General features: G+C 43.3%; 1 long non-coding RNA gene across 1 annotated transcript; it reads right to left on the reverse strand.

The window, feature by feature from the left end:
- Nucleotides 1–12,723: 12,723 nt before the first annotated feature.
- On the reverse strand, nt 12,724–20,054 carry LOC143768430 (uncharacterized). The gene is made up of 3 exons (XR_013213865.1): nt 19,774–20,054; nt 19,066–19,193; nt 12,724–13,071 (listed from the first exon to the last, which is right to left on the reverse strand). It is a non-coding gene; the product is annotated as an uncharacterized LOC143768430 (long non-coding RNA).
- Nucleotides 20,055–24,233: the final 4,179 nt, after the last annotated feature.

A 24,233-nucleotide genomic window follows, 5' to 3' on the forward strand; every position in this document is an offset into this window, starting at 1 on the left:
TTGTGGGAGGATACACGGGCAGGCAGTAGGATGGCAGACATGGAGTTGTCAGGTGTGCAGTGGTCGAAGATACAAGACATGTGTCAAGTCCTTCAGTGTTTTGAGGAATGCACACGGCTGGTTAGTGCAGACAACGCCGTAATAAGCATGAGCATCCCCCTAATGCGTCTGCTGATGCAAAGTTTGACGCACATAAAGGAGCAGGCGTCTGCACCAGAGGAAGAGGGAAGCCTTGATGACAGTCAGCCATTGTCTGGTCAGGGCAGTGTACAGGACGAGGTAGCGGGCGAAGAGGAGGTGGAGGACGAGGAGGATGATGGGGATGAGTATATTTTTAATGCGGAAACTTTCACGGGGGCACAGGAAATTGGTTGCGTGTCACGGCCGGGTTCTGGTTTTTTGAGGGACACAAGTGACGTAGATTTGCCTGCAACTGCCCCTCAACCAATCACAACCGGAGATTTGACAACTGGAACTTTGGCCCACATGGCGGATTATGCCTTACGTATCCTAAAAAGGGACACACGCATTACGAAAATGATGAACGATGACGATTACTGGTTGGCCTGCCTCCTTGATCCACGCTATAAAGGCAAATTGCAAAATATTATGCCACATGAGAACTTGGAACTAATATTAGCAACCAAACAATCAACTCTTGTTGACCGTTTGCTTCAGGCATTCCCAGCACACAGCGCACGTGATCGTTCTCACACAAGCTCCAGGGGGCAGCAGACTAGGAGTGTTAGGGGTGCACACATCAGAAGTGGCGTTGGACAGAGGGGTTTTCTGACCAGGTTGTGGAGTGATTTTGCTATGACCGCAGACAGGACAGGTACTGCTGCATCAATTGAAAGTGACAGGAGACAACATTTGTCCAGTATGGTTACTAACTATTTTTCATCCCTTATCGATGTTCTCCCTCAACCGTCATTCCCATTTGATTACTGGGCCTCCAAATTAGACACCTGGCCAGAATTGGCAGAATATGCATTGCAGGAGCTTGCTTGCCCGGCAGCAAGTGTCCTATCAGAAAGAGTATTCAGTGCTGCAGGTTCAATATTAACCGAAAAAAGGACTCGTCTGGCTACCCAAAATGTTGACGATCTAACATTCATTAAAATGAACCACAACTGGATTTCGAAATCTTTTGCCCCACCTTGCCCGGCCGACACCTAGCTTTCCTATGAAAAGCTCTTGCCTGTGAATTACTTTTCTAATGTCTAATTTGCTGCAGCTGATTGTACAGCATACGACATGTTTACACCTCCCTAAATGGCAAAACTCCCCACACGGGGCCGTGGTATCGCGACTTGGCGCAAGCACCCGTGAGACTGCTGTTTGTCTGAAGAGGTGGGTGTGCTCGCTTTTGGTTGACGGCATTGCTACTGGGTCCCTCATAGTACAATGTAGTGTCTCTGGCGGTGGTGGTGCGCACCCAACGTCAGACACACCGTTGTAACATGAGGGGCCCTGGGGCGGTCCCGCCGGCCTCAAGAGAGTTCCCCCCTACCCCAGCTCAAAATGTGCTCTACCACGTGCAAAATTATGTCGCACAGCTCCACCAATCTTTAGTCTATTCGCTGACATCATTCAATGTCTGGCACTGACAATACAAATTTGTAGACATCTATGATGCAACTTAAAGTAGTCTGTGTCTGTGTCCTATATTGGCACCATTAAATAGTTACTGCCAAATTACAATGTCAGAAACTCAGTAGATGAGCCCACCCCTGTACCTAAGTATGCCACCTTTTTTTTTTGTTTTGGTTGTTTTGCGAGACATTAACATCTATTTATATTTTGGGAGTACTGGGACAGACACTCCTTGCACTACTCCTCCACTCACCACCAAGCTGCCTGTGTATCCATGTAACCGCTGTAAAACTGCCATGAGCCTATTGTTTGTTATTTTAGGCCTTTGATAGCCTGTCTGCGGTCCCTACTTTAAATACTCCTCCACTGACCACCAAGCTGCCTGCCCGTGTATCCATGTAACCGCTGTGAAACTGCCATGAGCCTATTGTTTGTTATGTTAGGCCTTTGATAGCCTGTCTGCGGTCCCTACTTTAAATACTCCTCCACTGACCAGACCACTGCTGCCCGTGTACCCCTGGAACCAATTATAAAGTGCCTACAGCCAGCCCATTTTCTTATGTTAGGCCTTTGAAGCCTGTCTGCGGTCCCTACTTTAAATACTCCTCCACTGACCAGACCACTGCTGCCCGTGTACCCCTGGAACCAATTATAAAGTGCCTACAGCCAGCCCATTTTCTTATGTTAGGCCTTTGAAGCCTTTCTGCGGTCCCTACTTTAAATACTCCTCCACTCACCACCACCAAGCTGCCTGCCCGTGTATCCATGTAACCGCTGTGAAACTGCCATGAGCCTATTGTTTGTTATTTTAGGCCTTTGATAGCCTGTCTGCGGTCCCTACTTTAAATACTCCTCCACTCACCACCAAGCTGCCTGCCCGTGTATCCATGTAACCGCTGTGAAACTGCCATCATGAGCCTATTGTTTGTTATGTTAGGCCTTTGATAGCCTGTCTGCGGTCCCTACTTTAAATACTCCTCCACTGACCAGACCACTGCTGCCCGTGTACCCCTGGAACCAATTATAAAGTGCCTACAGCCAGCCCATTTTCTTATGTTAGGCCTTTGATAGCCTGTCTGCGGTCCCTACTTTAAATACTCCTCCACTCACCACCAAGCTGCCTGCCCGTGTATCCATGTAACCGCTGTGAAACTGCCATCATGAGCCTATTGTTTGTTATGTTAGGCCTTTGATAGCCTGTCTGCGGTCCCTACTTTAAATACTCCTCCACTGACCAGACCACTGCTGCCCGTGTACCCCTGGAACCAATTATAAAGTGCCTACAGCCAGCCCATTTTCTTATGTTAGGCCTTTGAAGCCTGTCTGCGGTCCCTACTTTAAATACTCCTCCACTCACCACCACCAAGCTGCCTGCCCGTGTATCCATGTAACCGCTGTGAAACTGCCATGAGCCTATTGTTTGTTATTTTAGGCCTTTGATAGCCTGTGTGCGGTCCCTACTTTAAATACTCCTCCACTCACCACCAAGCTGCCTGCCCGTGTATCCATGTAACCGCTGTGAAACTGCCATGAGCCTATTGTTTGTTATTTTAGGCCTTTGATAGCCTGTGTGCGGTCCCTACTTTAAATACTCCTCCACTCACCACCAAGCTGCCTGCCCGTGTATCCATGTAACCGCTGTGAAACTGCCATGAGCCTATTGTTTGTTATGTTAGGCCTTTGATAGCCTGTCTGCGGTCCCTACTTTAAATACTCCTCCACTGACCAGACCACTGCTGCCCGTGTACCCCTGGAACCAATTATAAAGTGCCTACAGCCAGCCCATTTTCTTATGTTAGGCCTTTGAAGCCTGTCTGCGGTCCCTACTTTAAATACTCCTCCACTGACCAGACCACTGCTGCCCGTGTACCCCTGGAACCAATTATAAAGTGCCTACAGCCAGCCCATTTTCTTATGTTAGGCCTTTGAAGCCTGTCTGCGGTCCCTACTTTAAATACTCCTCCACTGACCAGACCACTGCTGCCCGTGTACCCCTGGAACCAATTATAAAGTGCCTACAGCCAGCCCATTTTCTTATGTTAGGCCTTTGAAGCCTGTCTGCGGTCCCTACTTTAAATACTCCTCCACTCACCACCACCAAGCTGCCTGCCCGTCTATCCATGTAACCGCTGTAAAACTGCAATGAGCCTATTGTTTGTTATTTTAGGCCTTTGATAGCCTGTCTGCGGCCCCTACTTGCAATACTCCTCCACTGACCACAATGCTGCCTGGAGTGCCTGCCTGTGTATCCATGTAACCGATGTAAAACTGCCATGACTGCCTACTGTTTGTTATTTTAGGCCTTTGATAGCCTGTCTGCAGCCCCTACTTGCAATACTCCTCCACTGACCACACCAATGCTGCCCGTGTACCCCTGGAACCTATTTAAAAGTTCATAGAGCCTAGTTATATATTTTATTTACTATTAATAAGGCCATGATGGACTACGCTGTACCACGCTACAAGCTAACCAGTCGACACTTCTTTTGCGAGAAAAGCCATCCCAACCCTCCACCAGCATGTAGAAGACCGCATTGTCCATGCACTCTGGCAATCTGTGAGTACAAAGGTGCACCTGACAACAGACGCATGGACCTGTAGGCATGGCCACGGAAGATTACGTGTCCATTACGGCGCAATGGGTTAATGTGGTGGATGCATGGTCCACAGGGGACAGCCTACTAAGTCTGTCTGCAGTCCCTAATTCAAATTGTGCTCCACTGTCTAAATCGGAACTTCCACCTTCTGGCTTTCGGCCTATAGTATCAGAAATTAAACTGCATTTGGCCTTCAACTTTGGTTAGGGCCTACTAACGGCTTCTGCCCCTCCCTGGTGTTGCCCTCAACTAAATAAAGCTGAGCTTCAACCTTCTGCTCCAAATTACCATTTTGAAAAATGCAATAGGCTTTTCAGGCCTACTAAAGGAGTCTGTCTGTGTGCCCCTCCCTGGTGTTGTCCTCAACTAAATAAAGCTGAGCTTCAACCTTCCGGCTCTCATTATGTGGTTTTAAAAAAAAAAAAGGTGGTTAGGGCCTACTAACGGCTTCTGCCCCTCCCTGGTGTTGTCCTCAACTAAATAAAGCTGAGCTTCAACCTTCCGGCTCTCATTATGTGGTTTTAAAAAAAAAAAAGGTGGTTAGGGCCTACTAACGGCTTCTGCCCCTCCCTGGTGTTGTCCTCAACTAAATAAAGCTGAGCTTCAACCTTCCGGCTCTCATTATGTGGTTTTAAAAAAAAAAAAGGTGGTTAGGGCCTACTAACGGCTTCTGCCCCTCCCTGGTGTTGTCCTCAACTAAATAAAGCTGAGCTTCAACCTTCCGGCTCTCATTATGTGGTTTTAAAAAAAAAAAAGGTGGTTAGGGCCTACTAACGGCTTCTGCCCCTCCCTGGTGTTGTCCTCAACTAAATAAAGCTGAGCTTCAACCTTCCGGCTCTCATTATGTGGTTTTAAAAAAAAAAAAGGTGGTTAGGGCCTACTAACGGCTTCTGCCCCTCCCTGGTGTTGTCCTCAACTAAATAAAGCTGAGCTTCAACCTTCCGGCTCTCATTATGTGGTTTTAAAAAAAAAAAAGGTGGTTAGGGCCTACTAACGGCTTCTGCCCCTCCCTGGTGTTGTCCTCAACTAAATAAAGCTGAGCTTCAACCTTCCGGCTCTCATTATGTGGTTTTAAAAAAAAAAAAGGTGGTTAGGGCCTACTAACGGCTTCTGCCCCTCCCTGGTGTTGTCCTCAACTAAATAAAGCTGAGCTTCAACCTTCCGGCTCTCATTATGTGGTTTTAAAAAAAAAAAAGGTGGTTAGGGCCTACTAACGGCTTCTGCCCCTCCCTGGTGTTGTCCTCAACTAAATAAAGCTGAGCTTCAACCTTCCGGCTCTCATTATGTGGTTTTAAAAAAAAAAAAGGTGGTTAGGGCCTACTAACGGCTTCTGCCCCTCCCTGGTGTTGTCCTCAACTAAATAAAGCTGAGCTTCAACCTTCCGGCTCTCATTATGTGGTTTTAAAAAAAAAAAAGGTGGTTAGGGCCTACTAACGGCTTCTGCCCCTCCCTGGTGTTGTCCTCAACTAAATAAAGCTGAGCTTCAACCTTCCGGCTCTCATTATGTGGTTTTAAAAAAAAAAAAGGTGGTTAGGGCCTACTAACGGCTTCTGCCCCTCCCTGGTGTTGTCCTCAACTAAATAAAGCTGAGCTTCAACCTTCCGGCTCTCATTATGTGGTTTTAAAAAAAAAAAAGGTGGTTAGGGCCTACTAACGGCTTCTGCCCCTCCCTGGTGTTGTCCTCAACTAAATAAAGCTGAGCTTCAACCTTCCGGCTCTCATTATGTGGTTTTAAAAAAAAAAAAGGTGGTTAGGGCCTACTAACGGCTTCTGCCCCTCCCTGGTGTTGTCCTCAACTAAATAAAGCTGAGCTTCAACCTTCCGGCTCTCATTATGTGGTTTTAAAAAAAAAAAAGGTGGTTAGGGCCTACTAACGGCTTCTGCCCCTCCCTGGTGTTGTCCTCAACTAAATAAAGCTGAGCTTCAACCTTCCGGCTCTCATTATGTGGTTTTAAAAAAAAAAAAGGTGGTTAGGGCCTACTAACGGCTTCTGCCCCTCCCTGGTGTTGTCCTCAACTAAATAAAGCTGAGCTTCAACCTTCCGGCTCTCATTATGTGGTTTTAAAAAAAAAAAAGGTGGTTAGGGCCTACTAACGGCTTCTGCCCCTCCCTGGTGTTGTCCTCAACTAAATAAAGCTGAGCTTCAACCTTCCGGCTCTCATTATGTGGTTTTAAAAAAAAAAAAGGTGGTTAGGGCCTACTAACGGCTTCTGCCCCTCCCTGGTGTTGCCCTCAACTAAATAAAGCTGAGCTTCAACCTTCTGCTCCAAATTACCATTTTAAAAAATGCAATAGGCTTTTCCGGCCTACTAAAGGTGTCTGCCCCTCCCTGGTGTTGTCCTCAACTGAACAAAGCTGAGCTTCCACATTCTGGCTTTCGCCCTATACTATCAGATATTAAACTGCATTTGGCCTACTAGTGTGGTTAGGCCCTTGAAACAGTGTCTGCTGCTCTTGGGTTTGCTACTCCACTGAACAAAGCAATGCCGCCTGTTTAGTCCTGTTACCAATTTTGAACTGCATGTAGCCTACTTTATTCTTTGGCCCTATATCTGTTTCCTCCTCATCCTGCCCATTGCCCAGCCACTGCTAAATGAGTCTGCTGGTACATTGACCGAGACCACTACATTCCCCTTGTACTCTACACAGCCAGAATCTGTCCCTGCTGAAAGTAAGGTTCCCCTTCCCGCATGTTATACCACCTTACACAGGGACAAAGAGGAAGGTGCAGATGAAAGTGCAGGTTCCTTCATCAGGTGGGGGGGCATACTCGTTGGCGACGTCACTGGCACAGGGCCCCTCAGAGTACGCAAAAGTGTCGCTGCTGGTGGGAGGCGCCCCCGCCATGCAAACACACCGCCGTACTTTGAGGGGCCCTGTGCCAGTGGCAATGCGAACGAGTGGGCCCCCCCCCTGCTTGCTCAGGATCACAGCACTTGCAACTTTTAAATAATTACCTTTCCCTGCAACACCGCCGTGACGTAGTCCGCATTTCCTGGGCCCACGAAAAACTTGAGCCGGCCCTACTCCCCCCACAACTTTTGCCAAATGACCCCCAATTCCCTATGCCCAACTATTATTATAAAGTTAATTAAGATTGACAAGCTTCAGAAACAAGAATGGATGTTTTTGGCATTAAAATGGGCACTGTAGGTGTTTTCCTGGCCTCCACTCACTGCCGACTATGCTTCCCCATTGACTTGCATTGGGTTTCGTGTTTCGGTCGATCCCCGACTTTTAGCGATAATCGGCCGACTGCACTCGACTCGACTCTGGACAAAATCGGGTTTCCCAAAACCCTACTCGATCTTAAAAAAATGAAAGTCGCTCAACCCTAGTGATGGGGAACGTTATACGAGGATTGGAGACATTACACCAGGATGGGGCCCAGGATTAGGGACATTGTTAAAGCCTGGGGCCCAGGATGGGGGCATTGTTACTGGAAGCGGCCAAGAATGGGGGAGATTATTACAGAAAAGGAACAAGGACAGGGGACATTATTACATGGAAGGGCTAACAAGCACATTTCTTAAAGGATCTAGAATGCTACATACATCTGACCAACATGCAGATGGAGCCCAGGTCCAAATTTTGCATCGGGGCCACTGTTCAGGTACCATTCCTATATAAAAAGTACATCCAGTAAAAAGGCATCTGAGCTAAATTATGTAAGATTTACATTATATATCATTATATATTAGGAGGAGCATGCCAGTTAATGAATTCTGTTGGCATTTTTTATTAATTTGGCTGACATACGTGGCGACTTTCTGGTATCCGGTACCAAAAAGTCCTGAAAGTAGCAAGACAGCCTACCTTTGCTCTCCGTGTGCAGGAATGCATTCCTACTGTATATATTCATCCATAGTTTTGTAACATGGCGGTAGCCATGGGGGAGGTATTCGTGCTTCACACCCTGGCAAGCTACAAGAATATGGGGGTGGACCCTGGCTTGGTGTGGGGGCTTTAGTTGTGATGGTAATATTCCCTTGCTGACCGCATGGTGCTGTGGTGTTCGGCCGGCCAGGACCAGATGTTAAATTTCAGTGTGGGAGATCATAGTTCATAAATAAACATATTTTTACTTAAGAATAACTTGATATGAACTATGTACAGCAGATAGTAGGCATTTATCTTCAATATCGCTTATTTTTCAACAAGTGACATCATCACACACGTTTCCTACTTTCCTGAAAACACTCTATTTTCCTTGGTTATTTCCTCTACTTGTAATAATTATAGGGGATAACTCAGGAGACTCTTTGCGTGGAACAAGACAACTACAGGACACAGTTTTATAAGTGGTAAAGTCTATATTATCACACAGTGATTCAAACAGGTGCAGAGAGAAACTCAAGTCCACAACGCTTGGTGCAAATAATAAACGCAGCTTAGCAGTCTATAGGAAAATTCAGAGGAAAATGCAATCAAGCAGAAAGTCTATGAAGCACAGTTATTCTTGAGGATACTTGACACAAATAAATCCTTGTCTTAGTCTAGAAACAGATAGATATGCTTATTAGGCAGTTCAAATCATATCTTAGCTCAACCAGGGAGGCCTGGTTAATAGTCTCAGGTTATTGCAAAGCAGCAACAGCTTACATGACCAGCAAATGCAGATGGAAGTAAACACGAACAGCAAATGAAGGAGGATTACTGGAAACTTGTGTATGCAGCAGGAACTCAGAGCAGAGTAGCAGGATCACCACAGGTTCACAGGAGCAGGTGTATAGCCAGGGAGTAATCAGAGGTCAGGAGCTGGATGCAAGGCAGAATACTCTAGCACAGACTGAAGGCTGGGGTGGAGTTTTATAGCAGGAGACACAGTGCACATGAGACCAAAGACGCCATCTTGGAAAAGGGCAGTAATGCACAAAAGGTAAAAAATGTTCAGAGTCCTGACACTACTGTTCGCACAGCCAAGCACACTACTTCGGAATCTTCCTTCATTCACAATAATGTCACTACAGTCCAGTAAGCAAGTTCTAAACTCCAACCCGCGGTCCCGTGTCCTTTTCTCCATAGGAGAATTTTCTGTGCTAATATGGCGGTTATCCCACTTCCTTTTCTACTGAAGCCTCTGGACTATCACATTTTCTCTGTCTTGCTTCACCTTCCCTTTACATTCAAGTACCCTACTGGCAGATGACTCCAGCAGTCATCATTCTTCCTTTGCTCTCGCACTCTTTCTGTCCCAACTCTGGACTGCTATTCATTTTTTTTTACTGCTGTCTCCTTTCTTTGCTGGGTCTTACTATCTGCATGGTCGTCTCCTTCTCGCCACAGGGACTCCCACTTCCCTGCAGCTCTGTTGACTAATCTGACCAAAGGTCTGCTGTAGCTGCAAGCTAGGCCCTATCTGGCCTTCTAACAGGAAGCCCTCTACGTCCCCACGTAACCCCTCCCACTCCGCGTTAGTCCAAACCATTAATTCTTTCTCTCCCTGTTAACTACCTGTTTCTGGGCAGAATACAGCTTCAAAACTAGCAATATTCAACGTTATCTGTAGAATTTGTGGATACCTCCCACACTGCCAATTATTGAAAATGTCAATTTACAGAAAATTATTATTAAATAACTAATTAATAAATGAATTATTAAATTCGACCCCTGGACTAAGCATTTCATTGAGAAACGCGCGTCGGGTGTGGTGGATGCCTGGATCCTCTCTACCTCTATTGGTAATGTATGCTCTTAGATTCTAGTTATGCATGGGAAAATGGTCAAATAATGTGTGCCGACTCCCCTATCAGCCTTATACTTTTTTACCTTTAATATTTATACTTATAGAATGTCACTATTTATATGTTGATTTATTGAATTTGATTTCTTATGATCTATAAAGTGTGCTATCTATTACATTTTATAGCGTAATATTGGCTTATACTGAGTGAACTATGCCACTGGGTGGTTTTTTATGCATACTAGTCAGCATTTTATTACCTTCTATATACCCACATACACTTATATTTTGAATTGTTGTTTTGCTTCCAGGCTTGTCCACCTGTTTTTTCCTGTGCTTCTTTGTGAGTCTCACCTGTAATGTATACCGATTTTTACATCACCTTTCTGGTCTTATTTTATTAAATTAATAATAAAAATATATATTTTTATAGTATCAATTGCTTTTGTGTGGAGCCTTTTTTCTAGTTTGTAGGTGTTTCTAGAAAAGTATTATTAAACTTGCGTTTTTTATTCAACGCTTTTTGAAGTGACAGTCACTTCTTCTTCAGGAAACAACCAGAATACTTCTTATTGTTTGTTGGATAAGACCCAATTTGTTCAAAGTTAAACATTTCAAACACCATCATTTTACATATCTCCGAGGGGGAACGTGGACAATGATTCCACCTCCTTACAGTTTAATAAATCTGTACATGTGTGCAGAAAGATAAACCCTAGCTGGTCTTTCACTGATTGGCATAAACAACGGCAATATGGGCGCAAATGAATACATGAAAACAACCTAACCTAAAAAGACTAACTTGCGGATAACAGACAATAAACACCCAGAGAAAAGTTGTAACTGCTGGGGCTCAGTGGACAGAGAAGCCGACCACGAAGCACAGGCTCAAGAATTTGAACCTAGACCCATGACAACATGCCTATATCTCTAATACTCAGTGACAATGACCTTTGTGACCTATTTTCTTTTCCTTAGTGTTATGTTTGTCATTTCCTTAGTCAAGTACAGTAACTTCCTCTTCATTCTTCTTAAGTACACGTTCCATTTCCAGCAGACGTTTAGCTGTTTCATGGTTGAAACCCAAACAACTTAACTACTCTACATCTCTTTTAGTCTACTTCAGCAATTCTTCATGGTCATGTCCGATCGTGAGCCTCACCAATTAATGATATTTTTACACTGAGTATCTTATATAAGCAGTTAACGGCTCCCCATCTGTAACGGTCTGTCATTGTTAGCTTGTTCATTGTCATTTATATTTGTATTTTGTATGTAATCCCCTTTGCACATGTACAACACCAGAGAATTAATGGTGCTCTAAAAATAAATAATAATTTGCAGAGTATACTCAATTAGCTAACGGTGGTTTACTCAAATAAGTCACAATTAGGATTAGTCTCGCTACATTCCTCTCACTACCAAAGTTATTATCTCTGTAACTTTTCAAGCTTTTCTGTATTCTGTTGAGCCTCATATTCAGAGTGACATATTTTCCTTTTATGCCAAATTGAAAACATGACAGGATTCTATTTGCTTTGAGCAGCTGTCTGGCACTGAATACCACCTTTCACTTTCTTTTCCCTTGTATTAATATACTGTTTTGCTAATTAAAGTTACATAGGTTGTGTCATGTGATGACAGGAAATTTGTGTTTGGTTACTGATGATACAAGACAGTAGCTGTCTGTAGAGACAAAGAATAAAGTGAGGAAATAATACTGTAGCTTAGCCATTTATCGGTCTACAAAACTTCCAGTAGGAACTTTAACAGATAGGTTATGGAAACAGTATAGAGAACCTCCGTCTTAAAATGGTGGACCTGTAGAGCAGTGGGGAAATTTCACAATAACTAACTTCCTTTCAGATTTCAGATAGAAACACAAGAAACATACACAAACTAAATGCCCCAATATTCATATATGTAAAATGTTATCCAAGCCCCCAAAATGTGGTGGGACAGACTGCTCTTTTATGTACAGGGGGTAGTAGCTGCCAACTATTTTCCCTGAATAATAGAGAAACCTAGAGTGAATAATCCAAGAAAAAAATGTACGGTACTTAAAAAGATTTTAACTTTATTACATCACAAAAAGGCACATACATTAGCAAAATTGTATCATGACAAAAATCGTTTTTACAGAGAGGGATCAGTAACGAAAACTGTGGGTCTCAAAAAACATGTAATGTGGTGGGTACATCATTTATTACACCATGTATAAAGTACTAGTGCTATAATAGACAGGTGCATTATTTCGAGAATTTTGAGAATGAACGATCAGTCCAGGTGGAGAAAGAAGCAGATTTCTCTGATAAGATAATGAAGACTAGAGCCATAACCTTAACAGGCTAATTAAGGTCTGAAACCTTGGTCAAAGTTACTTGGGCACACAAATCTCCAAGGGTTCCCAAACTTTTGCATCAACCCATTTTTATTTTTGCAATTTTTAAAATAAAAAAAAGACTATATATATTTTTGCCTAAACTACAAAGGAAATGTGTCACCTTTAACTTTAGAGATCATTTCATCCTCAACTTGCTTAACTGAGCACGGTGGCTCAGTGGTTAGCATTGCAGCGCTGGGGTCCTGGGTTCAAATCTCTCCAAGGACAACATCTGTAAGGAGTTTGTATGCTCTCCCCGTGTTTGCGAGGGTTTCCTCCGGGTTCTCCGGTTTCCTCCCATATTCCAAAGACATACTGATAGGGAATCTAGATTGTGACAGCAATGAGAATGAGTGCAAACTGTAAAGCGCTGTGGAATATGTTAGCGCTATATAAAAATAAAGATTATTATTAAAAAATAAAGATTAACTGTTCACAATAACAGTAATTTGGACTAGGGGGTGCCCAAACTTTTACATGCCACTGTATTACAAAGTTGCTTATTTTCATGTGGACTATTGATTTATAAAGTAAAAATTTAAACAAAGAGTACACTTTAAGACCTCTCCTCTATCTTAAAAATTACCACTGTTAGCTTTATAAAATTGCTTTGCTTAATTGATTAAAATTACATTTTTATTCATTAATCAATTTGATAGCATTGAGCTGTATTGTTAATTGCATGTTTCTTTACTTCAAACTATAATTTTTCATCCCGTCTGAATTTAACCTTAGGTTGATTATACTGAATTTAAGTGTATCATCATCAGTGCACAACAGGGGAGTGTAGATGTACATCCACGTAATGTGATCTGTAAGTAAAAAAAAAATTAAGATGGCAGATTTCTACACAAATAAGGAGACTTTTGTGCAACAAATGTTATCCAAAGGAATATTTTACGTCAGGCAGACAAAATGATTAAGGAACCACACCACTCCCCTGCCTTTTCTTTCCTGCTGAATGGACACTGAACCATCATCATTGGTGCTGGTCCATCTCACTCCTGTGGAAAGACTAGATGGTTCAGATTTTCTCCAGCACTCCCCATACTTCGGAAGTGGCTATTTTGGAGATGAAAAGAATAGACCACGGACCAAAAAGAGGTAACAAGGCTGAAAGAGCAAAGGGCACTAAGTATGGTGGCTGTACATGGGAGGAGTATATTCGTATTTAGGTTCTGAGGTGATGGATCACTTTAATTCTGCTACCACTGTAAATAATAGAAGACAAGAAGCACATTTATTAATAATTCTTTTTAGTGAAATTTCTTGATGCTTTATAAATATGTCATATCTTCATAGCAAATAACTTGGGGACTATGGCACCGACTGGGAAACTAATTTGACCGATACATAGTGAAGAGTTAATGTGGCGTTATATCATGTGTACAGTGATTATACATACTAATGCAGTTCTACGGATGTTACCATTTAGTCTGTGAGCACCATCATTTGGACAGATGTCTCACTGTCAGAAATTGCAAATGCATGTCCTTGTACTCCTTGAAAAGTAGAAAGTGTCAAGTCCAATACAAACTTTATATGATGATTACTTTTTGAAAAGGTGCCTTTCTCCTTTTAAAAAAGCAAACAAGCAAAAAAACAAACAAACAAACAAAAAAATATATATATACACTGCTCAAAAAAAAAAACAGTATATAACTCCAAGTAAATCAAACTTCTGTGAAATCAAACTGTCCACTTAGGAAGCAACAATGTTTGACAATCAATTTCACATGCTGTTGTGCAAATGGAATAGACAACAGATGGAAATTATTGGCAATTATCAAGACACACTCAACAAAGGAGTGGTTCTGCAGGTGGGGACCACAGACCACATCTCAGTACCAATGCTTTCTGGCTGATGTTTTGGTCACTTTTGAATGTTGGTTGTGCTATCACACTCGTGGTAACATGAGACGGACTCTACAACCCACACAAGTGGCTCAGGTAGTGCAGCTCATCCAGGATTGCACATCAATGCGAGCTGTGGCAAGAAGGTTTGCTATGCCTGTCAGCGTGGTGGCCAGAGGCTGGAGGCACTGCCAGGAGACAGGTCAGTACACCAGGAGACGTGGAGGGGGCCGTAGGAGGGCAACAACCCAATAGCAGGACCGCTACCTCAGTCTTTGTGCAAGGAGAAACAGGAGGAGCACTGCCAGAGCCCTGCAAAATGACCTCCAGTAGACCACAAATGTGCATGTGTCTGCACAAATGGTTAGAAACCGACTCCATAAGGATGGTCTGAGTGCCCGACGTCCACATATGGGGGTTGTGTTCACAGCCCAACACCGTGCAGGACGCTTGGCATTTGCCACAGAACACCAGGATTGGCAAATTCGCCACTGGTGCCCTGTGCTCTTCACAGATGAAAGTAGGTATACACTGAGCACATGTGACAGATGTGACAGAGTCTAGAGATGCTGTGGAGAGCGATCTGCTGCCTGCAACATCCTTCAGCATGACCGGTTTGGAAGTGGGTCAGTAATGGTGTGGGGTGGCATTTCTTTGGAGGGCAGCATAGCCCTCCATGTGCTCACCAGAAGTAGCCTGACTGCCATTAGGTAGTCTAGGTCTGTGAGGAGATCCCTCAGGAGACCATTCGCCGCCTCATCAGGAGCATGCCCAGGCATTGTAGGGAGATCATACAGGCACGTGGAGGCCACACACATTACTGAGCATCATTTCCTTGTCTTGAGGCATTTCCACTGAAGTTGGATCAGCCTGTAACTTCATTTTCCACTTTGATTTTGAGTATCGTTCCAACTCCAGACCTCCGTGGGATATTAGTTGTGATTTACGTTGATAATTTTTAGGTTTTATTGTTCTCAACACATTCCACTATGTAATAAATAAAGATTTACAACTGGAATATTTCATTCAGTGATATCTAGGATGTGGGATTTTAGTGCTCCCTTTATTTTTTTGAGCAGTGTATATATAGTAAATATGTACATATATAGCGAACATGTGTCTTGTATTACACATCTTGTGATGTGTGATGGCTGCTCTCCTGACCTCACTGCAGAGCTGTGTGTGATTATAACTAACACATCTGCAGGTTCCTCTCAGCTTCCAGCTCACAGGCAGACAGGGCTGCAATATTGTTACAATTCAGCAGAGCTCAGAGAGATGCACAAATGTGTTTGCAAAAAGACAAATGCAATTTCTCCTATTCTGTGTTAGCTACTTTTCACACTGGTAACTGCCCTTTATGTAAAATAAGCTCTGGAGGCAGAGTAATCCCCAGGCACCATCCTCCTCAGAGCCTGGAAGAGCTCATTTATATAAAGTGATAAAATAGGATTTCTCTACAACAAGACATCTGATATGAAGCATACAGGTATCAATCTCCTCAGCAGTCTATAACCTGTATGCTCATATTAATAGTTTAGATAGTTCAAATGTGGTGATAAATTTCCTTTAAAAATACTATGGAGGGTGGAATAGTTGGGCTCGCTTACTGTGCTAGATCTCAAGCCATTGTTACGGTACTGCAGTCTCCAGGATATTGCTTAATTTTATTTTCAGCATTCAATTCAGCAAAAAGATAAGAACAAAGAAAAGAAGAAAAAATACTGGGACAATGCAAGTATTTTATTTCCAAAGTTTTTGTTTTCTTTTAGAGCTGCACCCATACTAAGATACTTTAGGTTATAAAGCCAGTTTTACTTTTAGACTGTTTTGAAAAATAAAGTCAGTTGAAAATACAAATGTTAAGCATAATATGTTATCTAGACTCCTTTTTAATAACAAAAAAAAATTAAGCATATTCTTTTTTTTAACCTGTTTTTATTTTCTGTGCATGGTTATGCCGGCAGGTAGCAGACATCTTAAATAAGCTACTGTTAATAGCATTTAGAAATATGTTTTACAGCAGCCACATCATCCATAGAAACCTGTCGTATGAAGATTACCTATTGTAGAGGAGTTAAGAAACTGTCCAAAAATTTCCAAACCTTTTAAAAAATGTTTTTCCAATGAAAACTTGATTTGAACTATAGGTAATTTTTGATGATACTTTACTAGTGATGAGCGAGCGTGCTCGCCACTGCTCGATACTCAAACAAGCATCGAGGTTCTCAGGTACGCTTGTTACTCAGTCGAGTATCCTGGTTGCTTGAGCGCCATGCTTGAGTTCCCTCCCCGCATGTTTCACAGCTGTTGGGCAGCCAATAAATATGCGGGGACTGCCTGCCAAACACGGAAATGCCATAGACATGTCGGCAGCTGACATTCGGCTGCATGCCCATGATCAGTAATACTAATGTTACTGACGCAGTGTACTTTCACTGCGTCCAACACACTGCATTGTACAGTACAAGCACAGCAGATGGGATGCAAGTTTCCAAGGATGTCTGTTTCTCTTGCGGGAATGCTCAGTCTTCTGTGCGGAATTTCCCCATAGACTTGCACTAGATGCTGTAAATCCACAGTTAAAAAGAAAAGTACATGCATTTTAAGTGGGTTTACGCAGGTGTTTTTAGCCTGGTTGTAATAAATAATTTAAAAAAATGATTTGAAGTCCTCATTATTTTTGACAACCAGCCAAATTAAATGTCACAGGTATGTCAGAAGCTGCAGACAGTCGCACTGCATCTAGCTGCAGAAGGTCTCTGTGTTTAGCTCTGCAGACACCTTCTTAACCATTCTGATTCTTTGACACAGTGGCAGCCTTTCTCCAGCTCTAAGTGACACACCTGGACCTGGGTGTTTATAGACTCCCAGCCTACTGCTGGGAATTGCCGGTGATATTTCTGTTTTCCCCTGTTGAGGCTTGGAGCTATAGCAGTTGGCTATCTTCCTCTTTGGTGCTGCTGGAGCACGTCTGTGTTACATCTCTGAGTCTACTCAAGATAAATGTTCCCCTTGTTTGTCTATCCCAGCTGTCTTAAGAGGTAGTGAGGACTCTTGTATTCAACCCGTCCTTCCCTAAGCAGGGCTTATTGCCAAGATCTCGCGGATTAGGTTCTTGCTCAACGATATGTGCAGAACCTATATAGGGCTATTTAGGGCAGACAGTGTGACTTTAGATTTGCCTAGGGGTCTCTACTTCCCCCTTCCCTAGTGTTGGCCTCCCTTCCCCTCATCCCTTCATGTTGCTCTTAGTCTTTCCTACACTGTACATGACAATAAAGCAGACAGATGTGGGCTTATATTACCAGGCTGGGAACATCCATGGCTATTGGGTCCTTCCCAGCCTCAAAATACAAGCCTGCATCTGCCCTAGAATTGGTGCATCACATGATATGCGCCAATTCTGGCGCTTTACCCCACTCTTCCCGATGGCCCGGGTGCATTGGAAATCGGGGTATTGCTAGTTAGGGTTGTCAAAAATCACAGCTTCAATCAACCTCTGGGGTCAGAAATGGAGAGTTGTCTATAAGACAGCCCCATTACTAAACTGGCAATAAAAAATAAAAACACACTGACACAAAAAAACCCCACTTTATTTGAATATAGACTCCCCTACACCATGTCTTGTTCACCAATTTATTTAAAAAAAAATCCCATGTAGGTCCTAAGTAATCCACGGAATCCGAAGAAGTCCAGAAATGGATAAATGAAACACATAAAAAGACAGAAATAAAGACAGTAGAAAGTCCCTCGTCCACCAATATATTACCCCAAATGTTGCCACGCAGGTCTGATGTAGTCCACTTTCCCCAAAATCTCTGGTGTCTGTGACTAGCAGTAAAGTGACTGCTATTCACAGGCGCCAGGTAGTGATAACAACGCTCATCATCTTTGCCAGGTCTCACTGATGGCAGCGAATTTTCGCTGCGTCCAAAAAGCCAGTATTACTGAACGTAGGCACGCAGCCTAAGGGGTGGAGGAGGCATTAATTTTTCCCTTTTTATTTTTGTCTTATATATGTCATTATAAGGCAATAATGGTTCCTAACTTTTTTTTCCTGTAAAATCCATTTTATCTTCTGCTTTGCATGTTTTATTGTCAGTCCGTAAAAGTGGAGTAATACACTGTCAACATTGTTTCAGCAGCAACCTGGGAGTCAGAGATGCATCTATGTGTCTATGTGGTGTTTCCATCCATTTCAGCGATATTCCTGTCCCCCCATCACTCCTGTTGAGGTCTGACTCTTCTGGAAACATGCTTGAGTTTCCCATTGTCGTCCATCCGAGCACATCCGAGTGTCCGACCTGCTCGATTCGAGTACTGAACACTCACGCAAACATTTTAGTACTTTAGCTGTACTTTAGCTTTAAAAGGAATCTGCCAGTAAACTCAACCTTATCCTCTAAAAAATATATGGGTATACAGTTATATATGCTACTGCAATCCCAAGTAATTAGCATTTTAATTAATATGTAAATAAGGTATTAAGTGCTCTGGGCATGACAGAACAATTAAGGAGCCACATCCCAGCGCCAGCCTCTTTAGCTTGACTGATATATCACTGTCTGATTTCCTTGTTTGGCTCCTGACGTTAAAATATAAAGGTATCTGTGGATTTACAGTTCACAGACCTACATGGCCACATGTGTAGGATGCATATGTCTTATCTATGCTGTTGTTTAAAGAGGAACCCTTAGGAAAAAAACAGGTGGTGTATAATTCTAAAGCTATTGGGTTCCTTTTTGGTAATTACCCCCATTGGAGAAATAGTGCATTTAAAAATGGTGGATTTTTAAAGGGGCAAGCTATTCTGCCTTCTTCTAGCTCTTTAAATATTAAATCCATTACCACTGCAGGTTGATCTTTTACTGATTCTAAATTGTCATCTATCATACAATTTGTACCAGAAAAGGGAAGTATGCAAAAACCTTCGTAAAAACTTTACCTACCAGAACCGATATCTCTCTGTTTGGGAATGCTTCTAGGTAAGGCAACATTCTTTTTCCAATTCACCGGTGTCTGTGCTTTTTGAACATATTCCATAGTACTTGGCTGAAGATGGCCGGAACTGCTAAGCCTTTTAAGGGTATGTGTCCACGTTCAGGATTGCATCAGGATTTGGTCAGGATTTTTCATCAGTATTTGTAAGCCAAAACCAGGAGTGGAACAATTAGAGGAAAAGTATAATAGAAACATATGCACCACTTCTGCATTTATCACCCACTCCTGGTTTTGGCTTACAAATACTGATGAAAAATCCTGACCAAATCCTGATGCAATCCTGAACGTGGACACATACCCTAAAACATCGGAAAACTGGGTGATTGCCAGCACAAAAAGAACATTCATGCTTGTATCTACAATTCTACTTCAATTTATAAGAGGAATCATTAAATCCAAAGCTCAAGCCCTCACCCATACCATATACCATTACTGGAAGATTACTCTGTTGTTTAAAAACAGATTGTGACCTCTGCGGGAACATTAGGTTCAACTGCAAACTCACGTCCTTTACTCCCAATTTCAGATTCTTGTGTATTGCTAATTTCTGGCGGAATTATCGTAGCTGAACCATGACATCCCACCAAAGTTTTTATAAGTGTCTAAAACTATGTCAAGGTGTTGGAATAGACAAAAAACAAAAGAAGCCAGCTCACCGATCAGCAGAGGAAGCCCGGAACTCCATCCTGATGAGACGTAGTAGAACTTCACACAAAAAAAGAAGAAATGTTCCAGCTTCCAATAAAAAAATGAACTTTAATCCAATATATTAAAATCAGGAGAACTCCTGGAACAGCACCATAACACCATGGAGGCAATCGACGCGTTTCGACTGACACAGCGGTCTTTGTCACAGCTGTGACACCGCCTCACCGCCTGCTGCAATGTTTGCTTCTTACATCGTCGCTTCTCTGACAGGGGCTGTGAATAAGATGACCTTGATCTTCTTGTCCTGACGGACAGCTGTGATAACTCTGTAGCTTCCGCCTCTTACTATGAGGTAGTACAAGAGATGTGGTGCACTCCGCTTGGAAAGAAAAAAAGGTGCAGGCTGAACACAAAGTCACAGTCTATAGAAAAAACAGCCGCACACTCAAGACTTGCAGGTTATTACGTGAAAGTTGTATTTTTTATTAATAGTACAGGCATCACCAAATGCTTATTAGTGTTCAGAGAAAATGACGGATACTTTAAGTTACGGTTAACGTTTCGACCAAGGCTGGTCTTTCTCAAAACCACACTTCTAATGGAGGGTAGAAAAGGTGCAGAAGCAGTCCGGAGTCTGCAAGGGTCCTGTAGCACTGAGTCCGTCACATTGGTGATGCAGTGTGATACAGGGTAGGTGCACACATTCTGGAATTGGCAGCGCTTTGAATGCAGCACATGTCCGCTGTGTCCAAAGCACTGCCAGCTATTGAACACAGGTGAATCCTAATGTGTTCACTGAACCGTGCGGATTCACCTCGTCCAATACATTGTACGGGTGATTTATCTTGCGGAGAGTGCACCACTCTGGAGCACCATCTGTGCATTAAAGGGACATCTTATTCATGTAGGAAGCTTGTATTACTTATCTTATAATAAAAAATAAATAATCTTTATTTTTATATAGCGCTAACATATTCCGCAGTGCTTTACAGGTTGCACACATTATCATCGCTGTCCCCGTTGAGGCTCACAATCTAAATTCCCTATCAGTATGTCTTTGGAATGTAGGAGGAAAACCACGCAAACATGGAGAGAACATACAAACTCTTTGCAGATGTTGTCCTTGGTGGGGTTTGAACCAAGGACTCCAGCGCTGCAAGGCTGCTGTGCTAACCACTGCGCCACCGTTATCTTATTTTGTGTTGTTCCTGCAGACATTTTCTGGCAGATTTCCCCTGTAGATTTAGGCTGGGGTTACATTTGACACATGTTGCACAGCCAATGTTTCCTAGGTGTCAGTGCTACATCGCAGCACAATAAAAGTGAATGGGGTCGCATTGCAACACTGAGGATATTGCAGCAAACAAGTAGCAAAAAATCCAACATGGTTGAGACTCCCTTGTCACAGTGTTCTCAGGGTCGCAATGTGACCCGATTCACTTGTTTTGCGATGCATTGTAGCAGTGACACCTAGGAAACATTAACTGCGTGACCAGTGTCATAACCAAATTAGCCCCAGCCTTAAAGGGATTACTAGTAGAGATGAGCCACCTCCCTAGTGTTCGGGTTCAGTTTGGTTCGTCGAACAGTGACGTGTTCGACGAACACCATCGAACCCCATTGAAACCAATGGCAGGCAAACACAAACACATACAAACACATGGAAAACACATAGAAAACACCTTAAAAGGTGTCCAAAAGCTGACAAACTGCTCAGAAGACACAACAAACACATGGAAAAGTCACAACTACGTATAGTCATGCGAAAAGAAAAGAGGTGGAGGAGTAAAAGGAGGAGGAGACATAGATATAGGCATGTCATGCCCTTCTAAAATCAAGAAAGGCAGGAGTAAAAATCTAAACTCACTCTACCAACACCCAGACGTCTTGACAAAAAAAATTAAAAAAGAAATATCTTTAGGTAGAATGGCGACGGGTCCATTCAGAACACTTTCCTTAGAAGACGTAGTGGTGCCCCCATTGGGAGTTGTGCCAAAAAAGGAACCCAATACATTCAGACTAATCCACCATTTGTCATATCCAAGGGGCAGGTCAGTAAACGACAACATCGACGCGGAACCAAGTACAGTTCTATGCACTGTACCTCCTTTGATGAGGCAATCAGGCGGGTCAAGACATTGGTAAGGGGCACTCTAATGGCCAAAACAGACATTGAGGTGGCGTTACGGTTACTACCTGTGCCTCCGAATAGTGTCCTCCCATTGGGCTGCTTCTGTGAAGGAGCATACTACATAGATCGCTGTTTGCCCATGGGGTGCTCCATATCCTGCTCACTATTTGAGGCGTTTAGTTGCTTCCTCGAATGGGTCGTCATGGACGTTTGTAAGGCGGCACATATTATCCATTACCTCAACAACTTCTTATATGCCTGGGCCCAAAAGATTTGCCACAGTGTGAAAACACGCGGTAGTCCACCTGTGAGAAGGAGAGAGCTGGAGGGAGAATGGACACCCCAGAGCCGAGGGGTTAGATTGAGAAAGAAAGAAGGCAGTGTAGCTTGCTTCATGGGTGGGGTACTCTGCTGAGTAGCAGAAATTGCTACTAGGCCCAAAAGGATTTCCTGGGCCAGATGCCGTTACGAAATAGTAGTTAGGTAAACAGGCGGTGTAGCTTGCTTCATGGGTGGGGTACTGTGCTGAGTAGCACAAAATGCTATTAGGTACAAAACAATTTCCTGGGCTAGATGCAGTTAAAAATTAGTAATTAGATCAACAGGCGGTGTAGCTTGCTTCATGGGTGGGGTACGCTACTGAGTAGCACTAAATTCTACTAGGCCCAAAAGGATTTCCTGGGCCAGATGCCGTTAAAAATAGTACTTAGGTAAACAGGCGGTGGGTGGCTGGGCTACTCTGGTGACTAGAAAAAATGCAAAGGAAACACCCAAAGTAAGGCTATAGATAATTATTATAAGTACTTATATAGTAAAATTGGCTCCCCAAGGTGTCTTAAGCTAAAAGAAAGAAGTGGAAACCACTTACAACCAAGGACCAAAAACCAACCACCAGAGCCAAGGATGCACCAGGAAGACCAGACTGGATAATAAGAAGTAATATCTTTATTAATTAATTAATTAGCAGCGATATAGAAATATAAAATAAATTTAACAAAAAATATACAGAAAGTGTGCAACACAGGACGGCGTAAATTTAGGGAAATCAATAAACACATTTAATGTGATAATCACTTATATAGTTGTGCAAGGTAAACAATCCCCAAAGTCGGGGTATAAAAATTCCCTGAAAATTTTTTTAAAAAGATAATGGATAGATAGTGGAAAAACAATTATATCCTATTAAAACACTCCCATAGTAATGTGCAAATAATGCAAAAAAGTGCTTACGTGCAATTAAATTAGGGAACTGATCCATTTATATATACCGTATATACTCGAGTATAAGCCGACCCGAGTATAAGCCGACCCCCCTAATTTTGCCACAAAAAACTGAGAAAACTTATTGACTCGAGTATAAGCCTAGGGTGGAAAATGCAGCAGCTACCGGTGAATTTCAAAAATAAAAATAGATGCTCCATACCGTTCATTATGGCCCCATAGCTGTGCCATATAGTGCTCTGCACCGTTCATTATGGCCCCATAGCTGTGCCATATAGTGCTCTGCACCGTTCATTATGGCCCCATAGCTGTGCCATATAGTGCTCTGCACCATTATTGTCCCATAGCTGTGCCATATAGTGCTCTGCACCATTATTGCCCCATAGCTGTGCCATATAGTGCTCTGCACCATTATTGCCCCATAGCTGTGCCATATAGTGCTCTGCACCATTATTGCCCCATAGCTGTGCCATATAGTGCTCTGCACCATTATTGCCCCATAGCTGTGCCATATAGTGCTCTGCACCATTATTGCCCCATAGCTGTGCCATACAGTGCTCTGCACCATTATTGCCCCATAGCTGTGCCATATAGTGCTCTGCACCATTATTGCCCCATAGCTGTGCCATACAGTGCTCTGCACCATTATTGCCCCATAGCTGTGCCATATAGTGCTCTGCACCATTATTGCCCCATAGCTGTGCCATATAGTGCTCTGCACGGTCCATTATTGCCCCATAGCTGTGCCATACAGTGCTCTGCACCATTATTGCCCCATAGCTGTGCCATATAGTGCTCTGCACCATTATTGCCCCATAGCTGTGCTGCTGCTGCAATAAAAATAATAAAACACATACTCACCTCTCTTGCTTGCAGCTCCTCAGCGTCCCGTCCCGGCGTCTCTCCGCACTGACTGATCAGGCAGAGGGCGGCGCGCACACTATATGCGTCATCGCGCCCTCTGACCTGTCAGTGCGGAGAGACGCCGGGAAGATGGAGACAGCGCCCGGCGTGTGGAACGAGGACAGGTGAATATGACATACTTACCTGCTCCCGGCGTCCCGCTCCTTCCCCCGGACAGCTGGTCTTCGGTGCCGCAGCCTCTTCCTCTGTCAG

The sequence above is a fragment of the Ranitomeya variabilis genome, chromosome 4, assembly GCF_051348905.1.
Source record: "Ranitomeya variabilis isolate aRanVar5 chromosome 4, aRanVar5.hap1, whole genome shotgun sequence".
Taxonomy (NCBI): domain Eukaryota; kingdom Metazoa; phylum Chordata; class Amphibia; order Anura; family Dendrobatidae; genus Ranitomeya; species Ranitomeya variabilis.